This window comes from Panulirus ornatus, chromosome 2, assembly GCF_036320965.1.
Source record: "Panulirus ornatus isolate Po-2019 chromosome 2, ASM3632096v1, whole genome shotgun sequence".
NCBI lineage: Eukaryota > Metazoa > Arthropoda > Malacostraca > Decapoda > Palinuridae > Panulirus > Panulirus ornatus.
Window position 1 is genome coordinate 27,734,339 of NC_092225.1, and position 14,437 is coordinate 27,748,775.

Genomic DNA, 14,437 nt, shown 5'->3' on the forward strand with positions numbered 1-14,437 from the left:
ACGTAGTGATAGATGGTGGATGTTGGAAGAATCCCACTGCTGCCACCACTACCACCACACCCCTGACTGTAGTGTTATACGTAGTGATAGATGGTGGATGTTGGAAGTATCCCACCGCTGCCACCACTACCACCACACTCCTGACTGTAGTGTTATACGTAGTGATAGATGGTGGATGTTGGAAGTATCCCACCGCTGCCACCACTACCACCACACCCCTGACTGTAGTGTTATACACAGTGATAAGTGGTGGATGTTGGAACTGTACCGGTGCTACCACCACAGCCCTGACTGTTGTGTTACACAGTGATGATTAATGGTGGATGTTGGAAGCAACCCAATGCTTCCAGAGCCCAGAGGGCGAGTCTTCCTGCTGCCCCGTGTCCCTCCCGCTCACCCAGCCTCAGACAGCCCGTAGCCTCCTGCAGTAAACCTAAAGCTGTGTCTTGTAAAAGTCCTTTCGGTAATGCGGCTCTTCGTCCCTCCCTGGTTCTCTCCTTGCTCTTGCGGCTTCATCCCCTCGCTGGACCTCTACTGCCTGCTGTGTCGTGTGTCATCATGGTGTGAGTCACGGAGGATGGCTCGCTTGATGGCCTGTTGGGTGTGTGAGGTAACATCCAGGGAGACCCCTCTCATTCCCTGGGTCTGGAAGAACGCTGATGGCGGACGGCGTGTTGACCAAAACAATGAGCTCGTATATACACGGAAGTCTCATGATGAAGCTTGAGCCCCGAGTGATACACAGAGCTGGGAGGCCCCTGGCGGGAGGGACATCCCCAGAGCACCTCCTGCAAACACCAGCTCGTCCCAGAACGTTACACTAGTGTTAGGAAACACCCAGGGATAATGGTGAAGAAGAAGGAGTGTGGAGGAACTTGGCCATAGACCCGCCAGGCCATCACTGGTGTTGTGTTTTGTGTAATCATTAAGTCATAAGATCCACAAATCAACATTAAGACTTGTTGTATTGGAGCCTAAGGTCAACAGATTAATACATGGAGCCTAAGGTCAACAGATTAATACATGTATTGGAGCCTAGGACTCTCAGTGCATCGCGTCGAGCTGGAACTTGGTTTAGATGAGTGAAGACAGGTGTCATTATTCCACATCCGTCGTCAGTGTGGCGTTACGAGCCCCCGGCCAGCAACACAAGCCCACCCCGCTGCTCTCAGCACACCTTCCTCCGCCACAGTGGAATGACACCTTGAAGAAATGCTGCAGTTGTGTGGGCCGCTCTGGTGTCCCCGCCCTGTCCTTGTCTGTACCATAAGTCGTCACGAAGATGCAGACTCTGTCTCTTCCCCGAAAGATAAAAGCTGTTTGGGGTGCTCCTGCCTGCTCTGTGTGTGTGTGTGTGTGTGTGTGTGTGTGTGTGTGTGTGTAACTACCTGTTTGTTCTGCAGAAGGAGGGGAGTTGTAGACTTGTCGTGGGGACTCCCATTTCTCGAGCATTCTGTTCTTTCATACAGTTTTGTAAACTTCCGTCTGCGGTCTGCAGGAACCATCTCCTCATTCAGTTTATACCATGGATACTCCGCTCTCATCTTAGAGAAGTGCTTCGTATTTTTGTCGACAAGTTGATTGTTTAGGTTTATACTGTGACGTCTTGTTCAGTCCCTACTTGGTACAAAGATATGTGCGCTGTCTACTTTGCTTGAAAGACTTAAAGGTTGTAATTAGGTCATCCTTCACTCCTCTCTCTTCCATGGTGGGTAAGATTAAGACCTCAAACGTTTTCGGTACCACCTTTCATACCCTCCTCCGGACCTTCTCTATAAGCTGTTTGTGTTTCTATAGGCATAGTAGCAAACAAACGTGAGAGGCTAATTCTGGTTTTGGTCTTCATGTAAAATACAGAGAGTTTGGTCAATATTTCCTCACCCATGTACTTGAAAACAATCCTGATATTCCATTATTACTTCCTGGTGATCCATCTTTTTAGTTGTCCCCCCTCCCCATGCGGTACTGTGTCAAATGCTTTCAGGCAGTCCATATGCAAACCAATCCACCCAACCTTTTCTCTATTTGTCTAAAAAAAAAAAAAAACAGAGCTCACTCTCTTTTAGAAATATAAGAGGTTTGTTGGACATGACCCCCTTTTCCTGAGGCCAAAATATCGCTCAGTTAATTTCTCCTCCACAGGAAGTCTTCCATTTCCTTTCTGATTATCTTTTCCAGTCCCTTGCAGACGGCAGCAGTCGTCAGGGAGACTAGTCTGCTGGCGCACAGCGGTTCAACAATTCCTCCCGTTCTCCTCCCACATGGATGGCTGTAACGTCTGCCCTTTTCCACTCGCTGGGCACTTTTTTTTTTTCTGCCTTTCCTGCCAGCGACGTCTTGCACGTGTATTCCAAGTGGTTTGTCGTGTGTCACTGCGCCCATATATGTGTGGACTGGTGTGGTTAGGTTTCATCAGGACGATGAACCTTGTGTGGGGTCAAGAGCCTTTGTGTTAATGTCTCCTCTGCGAGTTCCTGTTGCTCTCCGTGACCCCCCCTGTCTGTCTCGTCCACCTCATATTTCATCCTGATCCTCACATGCACTCACACACCATCCTCCACAGCTCTTCCCTCTCGATCCCTTATCCTGATTCATTGCTCTTTAACTGACAATTTACTACAGATGAATTGATGGAGAGGTTTTTTCCGGATCTTCTCCTGCCTTGTCCACAATGTTCTTCTCAACGTCTTCTGTTCCCCGAATTGATGGAAAAGTTTTTTTTCGGATTTTCTCCTGCCTTGTCCACAATGTTCTTCTCAAAATGGCTTCTGTTCCTCGCTTTCTTAAAGTTCTGTAATCGCTTCTGGCCGTCTTTATACCTGTGGGTAGCTGGATGGTTGGCTGCATCCTCACCACAGCACGCCTCGGGTCTCCGTCGTCGCTTCGTGACATCTTATCTGAACCACTCGTCCCTCTTTCTCAACTCATCCCCATCCATATGTCAGGCTGGAAGTACCCACGTTCCCTCTTCCATCATTGTAGACCTCACCGAACCTGTCACCACAAATCCCTGGGCTCCTGGCAAGCGAGGCCCATCCCCTAGTTTATGTCACCATAGAAAGGGACGACTTCTGTGTGGTGGTTTCCAGTATTACATCTCCCCGTTAAGCCAAACCTCACCTCTGCTCTTACGACACACACTCGTTCACCACAAGGTCACAGCTCCAGCATGACATGATGGCTTTTTCCCTGTTGTCAGTACGTCCTGTGTGATGTTCCGACGGTCCATGTGTCAAGCTAAGGGTCCAGTAGTGATGGTGTGTTAACCCCTGCGTCCCATCCTGATGTATTCGCAACCGTGCGGGAATATAGGAAAATCATCTCGTAAACACAAAGATCCTTATGGCACATTTGAGTGTGTGTGTGTGTGTGTGTGTGTGTGTGTGTGTGTGTGTGTGTGTGTGTTCCAGCTCTGTCCTTCACCCCCCATCAGTGTCGGGAAGGGGGGGATGGGGGGGAGGTCGTCTTTCCCTTCCTCCGCCAACAGTTAGCAGTAGGAGGGGGTGTCTTCCCCTCACCCCCCCCCCCCCCACTGTATAACAGTTGTAAGAAATGCTCTTACGTTCGGGCACCCCTAATGGCCCCGGGGCCCCGCCGCCGCGCCCTTAGCAGCAGCGGTAGAGGGCCGGCAGGCGGTGTGTGGGCCGGGGAGGACCTGGCACGACAGTTGGCTGCTCGTCAAGTGTAGTTGGTCTGTTGTCCTTGACCCCAGCTGACTGCCCCGCCCTTCTACATTCCCTCCCCCTCCCTCCTCCTCACCCCTCACCACCCCGCCCCTCCTACACTACGTTACTACTCACCCTCCCTCCCTCCATCCCACCCTCCATCCTCCGTACCTCTTCCTCTCTTCCATACCTCTCCACCCCTCACTTTTCCACACCTCTTTCCCTCCCTTGCTCTTTCACCGTTCGTGTCTCCCTGTCTCTACTCCATCAGTTCTTTCCCTCCGTCTCCCCCTACCTCCCTTACATCCTCCTTTCCTACCACCTTCTCCCTGCTTGCCTCCCTCCCTCCATACTTTCCTTCTCTCCTCCCTTCCTGCCTGCCTCCCTCCCTCCATTCTTTCCTTCTCTCCTCCCTTCATGCCTGCCTTCCTCTCTCCCTCCATCCTTTCCTTCTCTTCTCCCTTCCTTTCTCCCTTCCTCTCCGCCTCCTTACCTGTCTATCTACCTTTGTACCTCCTTCCCCTCCTGCCTTCCTCCCTCTCCCTCCTACCCTACCCGTCTCTCCCTCTCACTCCCTCCCTCCCTCCCTCACTCCCTACCCCCACCACCAACTTGGATGTCGGAATATAAGATCACGTTAAACGAATCTGACTGAATTCTTTAATCATAGACGAGGCAACTGGGACTCCAATCTGCCATATGATGTTATAGTCATCGATAATCGTACGACCCTCGACAAAGTATCACATAAACGACTGCTAATGTGCTGGTGACCAGGAGGGAAATGGAAGGCGAAGATCCGAGTGTGCTAATGTGCTGGTGACCAGGAGGGAAATGGAACGCGAGGATCGGAGTGTGCTGATGTGCTGGTGACCAGGAGGGAAATGGAACGCGAAGATCCGAGTGTGCTCTCGTGATAAAGTCTCATCATCATCATCATCAGGGCTACAGAGATTTCTGTATTGCTCCCGTCATATTGTACAGCTCACGGCGCGGGAGGTCGAATCTGTGTGGGTGGAAAGCAGACAAGGTGTCACACACAGGAGACAGCCAGTGGTATTAAGTTGATGGTGGTGGGGGGGGGGGGAAGAGAGAGAGAGAGAGAGAGAGAGAGAGAGAGAGAGAGAGAGAGAGAGAGAGAGAGAGAGAGAGAGAGAGAGAGAGAGAGAGAGCACCCGACTGGCTTGGCTTCACGGGACGAGTGGGGTACCACAAGACTCACTCCTGGGACCTATTTTTTTTTTCATCATATACACCAACGCCATGAGGAGGCAGGACTCACTCGTGGTAGGTCGAAATTTGCCACCCGTGTAAAGAAGTTCGTGGATGTCATCATAGCTCAGTCAAGTGAAGGCTAGCTGAAGATTTAAGAGGAAGTTAGACCAACCGCTGGTCACCAAACCAGATCAGGGAGGAAAAGAAAAAAATACTTGAACGAAGACAAAGAAGAACATCGAAGCCAATTCCGATCCCTCAGAAAGAAGTCTCATGAGGAAATACTCAAAAGCCTAATATTTCTACACAAAAATGCCGACTCCGGGGACATCTGATGGAAGTTTTTACTCCATAATTTCGACCACATCACATAGTCTAGAATGAGACTCGGTGGCCAGAAATGATGGTATGAAGGTTAATGGGTAGAAGATTTCATACCAACGTAGGCAGATATTTTTTTTCTGGTCATCTGTAGAATTGTGGAATATTGCAGTGTAAACATGCTCTAGGTGTAGTAGATGCAGCGACCAATAATGCCTTCCAATCAGGGCCAGACAAATCCCTCTGTAATACGTGCTATATGTAAATTACGTTTAAGAAAGATAAAGATGGTTAAAGATATCTCTTAAACAATTAAATGTTTGAAGTTTGATTCCTTTTCCCCTGATAAACTCACCACCATAAAACTTGGGAATTTTTCCGCTTCGCATATTCCTCACAAATTCCCAAGGCAGTATACTTTCTCCAAGGTATATGTTCCTTCTAATCTTTTTTTTTTCCCTGCCGACTGTTGAGCCAGAGGGAGTGGTGGGGTAAGGGAGATGCCCTCTGCTTCACTATCCTGTTTCTACAGCAGATTAGATCTTGGCGACAGAAACCCTCATTATAGACCATCAAGTCTCTGTTAACTGTCCCTCCCATGTACCCCCCTCCCTTCCTCTGGCTTCTCTCCTCCTCCCTCCCTCCATTCCCTCCCTCCATTCCCTCCCCTCCTCTCCTCATACCGCTTCTTTTCTCCCTCACTCCCTCCCTGCATTCATCACTTCCTCCCCACCTCTTCCCTGTTTCTTTCCCTGGGTTGTCTCTTCTCTCCCTTCTACTCCCTTCCCATCTTTCCCTCCTTCCCTTCCTCCCTACCTTTGCTTTCTTCTCTTCTTTCCTACCTCTCCCCACTGCTTTCTTCCCGTCTTTCCTCCCTCTCCCCACTGCTTTCTTCCCTTCTTTCCTCCCTCCTCCCCACTGCTTTCTTCTCTTCTTTCCTCTCTCCTCCCCACTGCTTTCTTCCCTTCTTTCCTCCTTCCTTCCCTTCTTTCCTTCTCCTTCCCTCCTCCCCGCGAACCACGGGAGACAGATAAGGCAAACGGGACCCCCCTCCTGCCTCCCCCTATTGACCCAGTTACGCTTAAAGCTCTCCTAAGCGATGCTCCTGGACTTGTGTCCTTATTACCCGCAGTTGGTAGGTATGGTGTGGTGCCGTGTGTGTGGTAGATGGTGTGTGGTGGTGATGGTGTGGTAGGTGGTGTGTGGTGGTGATGGTGTGGTGTGTGGTGGTGATGGTGTGGTAGGTGGTGTGTGGTGGTGATGGTGTGGTGTGTGGTGGTGATGGTGTGGTTGGTGGTGTGTGATGGTGATGGTGTGGTAGGTGGTGTGTGGTGGTGATGGTGTGGTTGGTGGTGTGTGGTGGTGATGGTGTGGTAGGTGGTGTGTGGTGGTGATGGTGTGGTAGGTGGTGTGTGGTGGTGATGGTGTGGTAGGTGGTGTGTGGTGGTGATGGTGTGGTTGGTGGTGTGTGGTGGTGATGGTGTGGTAGGTGGTGTGTGGTGGTGATGGTGTGGTAGGTGGTATGTGGTGGTGATGGTGTGGTGTGTGGTGGTGATGATGTGGTAGGTGGTGTGTGGTGGTGATGGTGTGGTAGGTGGTATGTGGTGGTGATGGTGTGGTTGGTGGTGTGTGGTGGTGATGGTGTGGTAGGTGGTATGTGGTGGTGATGGTGTGGTGTGTGATGGTGATGGTGTGGTAGGTGGTGTGTGGTGGTGATGGTGTGGTTGGTGGTGTGTGGTGGTGATGGTGTGGTAGGTGGTGTGTGGTGGTGATGGTGTGGTTGGTGGTGTGTGGTGGTGATGGTGTGGTTGGTGGTGTGTGGTGGTGATGGTGTGGTAGGTGGTGTGTGGTGGTGATGGTGTGGTTGGTGGTGTTGGTGATGGTGTGGTAGGTGGTGTGTGGTGGTGATGGTGGTTGGTGGTGTGTGGTGGTGATGGTGTGGTAGGTGGTATGTGGTGGTGATGGTGTGGTGTGTGGTGGTGATGGTGTGGTAGGTGGTGTGTGGTGGTGATGGTGTGGTTGGTGGTGTGTGGTGGTGATGGTGTGGTAGGTGGTGTGTGGTGGTGATGGTGTGGTTGGTGGTGTGTGGTGGTGATGGTGTGGTTGGTGGTGTGTGGTGGTGATAGTGTGGTGGGTGGTGTGTGGTGGTGATGGTGTGGTTGGTGGTGTGTAGTGGTGATGGTGTGGTGGTGATGGTGTGGTAGGTGGTGTGTGGTGGTGATGGTGTGGTTGGTGGTGTGTAGTGGTGATGGTGTGGTGTGTGGTGGTGATGGTGTGGTAGGTGGTGGTACCGTGTTGTCTGTAAGTGTGGTAGGTGGTGGTGCTGTGTTGTCTGTAAGTGTGGTAGGTGGTGGTGCTGTGTTGTCTGTAAGTGTGGTAGGTGGTGGTGCTGTGTTGTCTGTAAGTGTGGTAGGTGGTGGTGCTGTGTTGTCTGTGTGGTAGGTGGTGGTACCGTGTTGTCTGTAAGTGTGGTAGGTAGTGGTGCTGTGTTGTGTGTAAGTGTGGTAGGTGGTGGTGCTGTAAGTGGAGGGGATGCGAGCTCTGGTGTTGAGGAGATGATGTGGTGCGTGTGGTAGTGTGGTTGAGGGTGCTTTGTGTGGTAGGTGATGTTGTAGTGACTTTTGGTACGTGGTATGGTGAGAATGGTAATGGACCTGGTTGTGGATGGTGGAGGTTGTGATGTGGTATGGTGACTTGTATGGGAGAGGGTTGTGTGGTACGGGACCTGTTGGTAATGTAAAAGATACTGATGGTGGTAGTGTGGTAGGTGGTGATGGTGGTATAATAAGTGATGATGGTAGTTTGATAGGTGATGGTGGTAGTGTGGTAGGTGGTGATGGTAATATAATAAGCGATGGTGGTAGTTTGATAAGTGATGGTGGTAGTGTGGTAGGTGATGGTGGTAGTGTGGTAGGTGATGGTGGTAGTGTAGCAGGTGATGGTGGTAGTGTAGTAGATGGTGGTGGTAGTGTGGTAGACTTGTCACCAGTACCGCTATGGGAGGTGGTGGTGCCACTAGCGGTGCAGTGGTGGTAGGTGGTATGGTAGTGTGGTGGAAGTGGTGGTGGTGGGTGAAACATATTATGCTGACGAAAGTTTTACACATTTCGGCGGAAGATGGAGAGTGTTGGTCACAATAGACGAGGGAGGCAGTGTCGAGGAGGGAGGCAGTGTGGGGCAGGAGGAGGAGGATGGGGAGGCATGCAGTGTAGGGAGGAGGAGGAGGGTGGGAGCAGGGAAGAGGGAGTGAAGGGGTGGAGGAGTGCATGGGGAGGACAAACCACTGGAGACCTGACTTACCATGATGAGGTTGTCTGCTGCAGGATGGGAATGATAGCCCAACTTCTATGGAGACCAGGGTGATGGAGCCAGCTAGAGGCATCTCCACACCCATCCCTCCCTCACTCCCTCCCTTGGGCACATCAGCCGACGGGAAACTATGCCACGAGGGGGCGCCACGTACTCTGGTGTTTCAGGGTATACTAACCGGGAAATTTTATCGGAAAGTGTGATGGAAAACGTATCCTGTTCTCGTATAGAAAACCGGATAATCTGGGGAAGAGGCTGTAATCTGGTGTGTGTGTGTGTGTGTGTGTGTGTGTGTGTGTGTGTGTGTGTGTGTGTGTGTATTGGATCTCAGCGGAGTCTGCGCATTTTTTGGGGGGGGAAAGTAACTTTCGATTTCCAGATCTCTCCTCATCTGGTTGATTCCCGAACGTCAGAATTGGTTTCGTTGCTCTTCTCTGCATTCCGTCAAAAATATTTTTCCCCCCTTATCATCATTATCATCATCTATGATCAAGTCTTGTGGTCAGGAGTGAATATTATATCCTGTATGAGGTCTGACGAGGGCAGTTTCATCAGTTAATATTGTGTCTTTCGTTTTATAGTTTACATTTCTCGCTGTGAAACTTGAGATTTTGTTGGCTTCTTTCTTTTTTCACACGAAACTAGGCATTCCATAGCGAGTTTTTGGCTCTTACTGATCACACCGAGATCGTTTTCTTCTTCTGGTTATGTCTAGACCAACATTTTATATTTGGAATGGATATTTTTCTATTTTGATTATGTATATCTTAACAAGTCAGCATCGAGGACTGGCCTTAGATTATATATATCGTCCTTATTATACCGCAAGGCCTAATGCAGTATTTTTTGCCTTCGTCCACAGCTGTTCTGTATTTACCACGTCACACACTACTGCATCAGTTTGTTTGAATCCCTTTCACTCGTTGGAGAATCTTCCGTTGGCTGGTCTTTGTGTCTTGATGTCGTGGCTTCGGAAACTCCTCTGGCGGTGAGCCTTCTCGCCACACAAATGTTGTTGATGACAAAAAAAAATATGGGTCCCAGGAATGAGCCCCGTGGCACCCCACTTGTCACGTTGAGCCAGCCTCGAAGTTTTCCCAGTTATAACCACGCCTTATATATTCTGCTTACGAATGCGGGCTCCTTAAGCTGTGTGCTTAACTGGTTTTGGGGTCTACATTTGTAACATCTGAGGGCATGTTATATATATATATATATATATATATATATATATATATATATATATATATCCCTGGGGATAGGGGAGAAAGAATACTTCCCACGTATTCCCTGCGTGTCGTAGAAGGCGACTAAAAGGGGAGGGAGCGGGGGGCTGGAAATCCTCCCTTCTCGTTTTTTTTTTAATTTTCCAAATGAAGGAACAGAGGAGGGGGCCAGGTGAGGATATTCCCTCAGAGGCCTAGTCCTCTGTTCTTAACGCTACCTTGCTAACGCGGGAAATGGCGAATAGTTTGAAAGAAAAAGAAATATATATATATATATATATATATATATATATATATATATATATATATATATATATATATATATATATATATATATTACTCGTGCATGAGAGGCGTATAACATGCAGTTTACCCATGCACTCAGACTCTCAGGCCATTAACCCTGATCCCTGATGGAAATAAGCGCTCATGCAATATATATATATATATCATCATTTCAAAGCAGACTCTCTCTCTCTCTCTCTCTCTCTCTCTCTCTCTCTCTCTCTCTCTCTCTCTCTCTCTCTCTCTCTCTCTCTCTCTCTCTCTCTCTGCTCGTGCTGGGCACATTGTTAGTATAGTGGATGTGTTGGCCTGATGGGCGGAGGGAGGCCAGCCATTACTGAGAGACCCCTTCATGCTCGCTCTCTTGTTAAACTCTAAAAGGAATCTGGAATTGTAACCGTGTTTTTTTTTTTTCTCTCTCTATTATTATTTCCAGAAGTATGATAGGATTGTGTATTATACTTAGCTCGATGGTGGGTATGACACACACACACACACACACACACACACACACACACACACAGAAGGAAGGACTAAAGAGGAAATTTCAGTTAAAAATCAGAGTTGGGAGAAAAACTCTAGTAAGGCAGAGGAACAAAAGTGAGGCGCCCTGCGGCCAACAGACGAACCAGCGGTGTTGGAAGGGTGTACCGAGGAGCTGGTCCACCACACCTGCTGGTGGACTGGGGTGGACACACACCGTCAGCAGCTTGAGGAGCTGGTCCACCACACCTGCTGGTGGACTGGGGTGGACACACACCCTCAGCAGCTTGAGGAGCTGGTCCACCACACCTGCTGGTGGACTGGGGTGGACACACACCCTCAGCAGCTTGAGGAGCTGGTCCACCACACCTGCTGGTGGACTGGGGGGGACACACACCTTCAGCAAGGTGGTCAGAATGAACCCGACTTTAGTGACACTATAAACCCAGGGAAGTAAGCTAACTCACACTGTGCTTTCTCTGAGGGAAAATTGGCCGCGTTTCACCTTGCCTTCCTCAGTCCCTCGCTCGCCCAGATCACCCACAGGTTATGGTGGACTGGGTCGTCAGCACACACCACACCTCATACCGTCGGTTCCCCTCCACTCTGGTTTCCTTCCTTCCCCAGCAGTATACATACACAAGGGGCACCTACTGATGATCCTTCTCCTGATCCTCTCCCCCAGCAGTGCGCTCAAGGATCCCTACTGATACAGAAGGAAGATTTAGAACTGGGACCTCGTCATGATACACACACACACACACACACACACACACACACACACACACACACACAGATAGATAGATAGATAGATAGTTTATTGACCACAGCAAGATATGATTGACATTAAGCATACATAAATACAATCAAACGTTAGAGCTAAAGTAACAATAATCACTAAATCCACTTTTTAAATGTTGATAATGTAGTCCACAGAATATTAGCTTAAAGTTATTTAATCATACATTTCTAATATCTGTGTCACACACACACACAGACACACACACACACACACACACACAGACACAGACACACACACACAAACGCGTATTATTTTTTTCCCCCCCACGAGATATTATCGTGGGAGGGAAGGCTAGGCCACGGGGCTTGGCTGGCCATTACGTGCAGCGAGGGGTGTTGACAGTGGACGACCGGGGCCCCCTCAGTCCTCCACCATTACTGGGATTATGTTGTTACCAGCAGCCCTTCCTCCTGCTGCCACCAACCCGTTGTCATGCCACCACATTTCCCGCCATGCCGCCCCCCCCTCCCCTGCCACCAGCCCGTCATGCCACCGCTACCACCACCCCCGTCATGCCACCACACACACACATACACACACACACACACACCACCCCGTCATGCCACTACACTTACCACCATGCCGCTGCCACCGCCCCGTCATGCCACTACACTTACCACCATGCCGCTGCCACCACCCCGTCATGCCACTACACTTACCACCATGCCACTGCCACCACCCCGGTCGTGCAACCACCGCTGCTTGGAGGTGAGGTCGGTGGTGTGCTTGGGAGGAGTAGGTCAGGGCTCATGGCCTCCGTCAGGTGTGGAGTTTGGTTCTCCTGAAGGTGCCACGATCTGTAACCGACTGGCCCTCAGGGCCGCCCTTGTCCTTGTGCTGTCCCTCCTCCCGACGCTATCAGACCTGGCGATGGTGCTTGTGTGACCCATGAAGTGTTATCCTCTTATCCTAGGCAAGATGCCTCACGTTGGCACTGAAGGTCATTTTAACGCCCCCAGAGACCGCCCATTTTTTTTAAAGGTCATTTTAACGCCCCCCAGAGACCGCCCTTTTTTTTTTTCATATTCTTTTATTTCCCCGGGCATCGGCTGGAGGAGGGGGGGAACACCTCTGCTCATAGTTTATATTGTAGTCTGCTCATTCATGCTCTCCACAAGTTTCTGTTTTACATATGCCGTAGCTCTTCCGTCGTGTCGTCCGTTCGTAACTTGTAGGTTCCTAAGCAGCGATCAGCGGTTGCAGAAGTGTGTGTGTGTGTGTGTGTGTGTGTGTAGGGTGGGGGGCGGGTGTGGTTCTGTGACCTCCCTTTGGAAGCCGTAGTTGACCCCTGTTGTTTTCCAGGGGCACTTACTTAGTCCCAGGCTAATTAATCATTCCCTCAACAATTTTTCCTTTTCATGCTGCCGAGTGTGGGTAGTGGAGGAGCGGCAGTTCTTTTGACTTCGTGGTCTGGGTCTGGGGGGAGGGGCACTTCCTCACACCTCGGGTAAGGTCGCCTGGGGTTGAGCCGAGACTGGTACACCTTCAGCGAGGTAGTAAGGGCCTTTTCGACGTCACTCACTGACTGGTTTCCTCTTCTGCTCAGCTCTGTGCTGGCGCTGAGTTCTTGCTTCTGCAAGGGGGGGTTCTGGCTGGGCTCTGGTAGGGTGATGGTTCTGGCTGAGCTCTGGTGGGGTGGTGGTTCTGGCTGAGAGACAGACAGACAGACAGACAGACAGAGGGCCGTGTCAGGTCTGGTCATCTGTAGTGGGTCTGCTGCCCAGTCAGCCACGGGCCCCTCACCCTCAGTGAGCCAGTCGGTAAATATATATATTCTTTTTTTTTTTCATGAGTTTAGTTAGGGTTCCAGTTTTCTTCCGAGGTTTATTTCAAATACTGATGACCATCTGTTTATGGATTCGGACGCGCCAAACTTCGGTCGTCATCATGTTTTTTTATTCACCTTTTTTTTGAAGGTGAATTTCGGAAGTGTGATGATGATGCTGGGTCGTCGTGGTCTGCCTGCGTGACACAGTCGTGTTATGGGTCATGACAGTCATGCAGACAGGCATTGGTCATACACATACGCCCCTCCCGCCCCCTCCGTGTGTGTGTGGGGGGGGGAGGGGGTCTCTACTTCCTGCTTCCCCCGCTGAGGTCAGCTGGCGCTGTGTTGTTTACACCGCTGGTGCAGTGTGAGTCTCCGTACTGGGAAGGAGGTGGAGGGAAGGAGGAGGAGGGAAGGTCATTGTTTCATACCTTCCCCGTGACCTGGGCGGAGCCTGATGATGACCCCACCCCCCAAGCATGACCTCCCCCCCCCCCAGGTTTACACCCAGAATGGTCCCCCTTCGTGTTGACCCCCCCCCCCCCCCGTGGGGGCCCACATGACCCCAGGATGATCCCAAGTTATATCCAGAATAATCCCGTGTTGGCCCTCGTGGACCTCCCCCCCATCCCCATACCCCCCCCACACACACAGGCGCGCGCGCGCGACCCCGTCTTCCATGAGGGGCGCCGTGGCCTGACCGCCCCGCACCGCCAGTGTATATATAACGGAACGGTGGCAGCAGGAAGGAACCTTCGTTGCCCCGCCCCGCCCCCCAGCCCGGAAACCGAGCTAGTTAAATTACAGCATGTTCTGAGAGAGAGAGAGAGAGAGAGAGAGAGAGAGAGAGAGAGAGAGAGAGAGAGAGAGAGAGACTCATCGTGCACGGGTTCTTAAGAACGCCAGCGACGTATACTCTCAGTGTTGTGTGTGTGTGTGTGTGTTCGTCAGCAAGGTTGAGCGCGCGCGAGGACATGCTCCCTCTGCGGCGGTGGTGGCCGGGTGCTGGTGGGTGTGGATGACACTGTATGTGATCTGTGTGATCCGCACATCCACAGTATGTGAATACAGTGGACGTGCGGATCACGCAGATCACATACAGTGGATGTGCGGATGACGCAGATCACATACAGTGGATGTGCGGATGACGCAGATCACATACAGTGGATGTGTGGATGACATAGATCACATACAGTTAATAATATTGTATTTGTTATTGTATTATGTTATTGTATTGCTATCATACGGGTTGATGGTGTAAGATATACGTACCGTATTAGTCATATCTTTGTGCATGGTGATCTTATGTACTCATAGATGACATTATGTGAACAAGATACTATTGAAGTATATCCTAACATTC

At 50.5% G+C, this 14,437-nt stretch overlaps 1 protein-coding gene across 6 annotated transcripts in view; it reads left to right on the top strand.

The window, feature by feature from the left end:
• LOC139754973 (trace amine-associated receptor 8c) overlaps nt 1-14,437 on the top strand; it is a 50,089-nt gene that overhangs the window by 13,225 nt on the left and 22,427 nt on the right. The window lies entirely within an intron of this gene.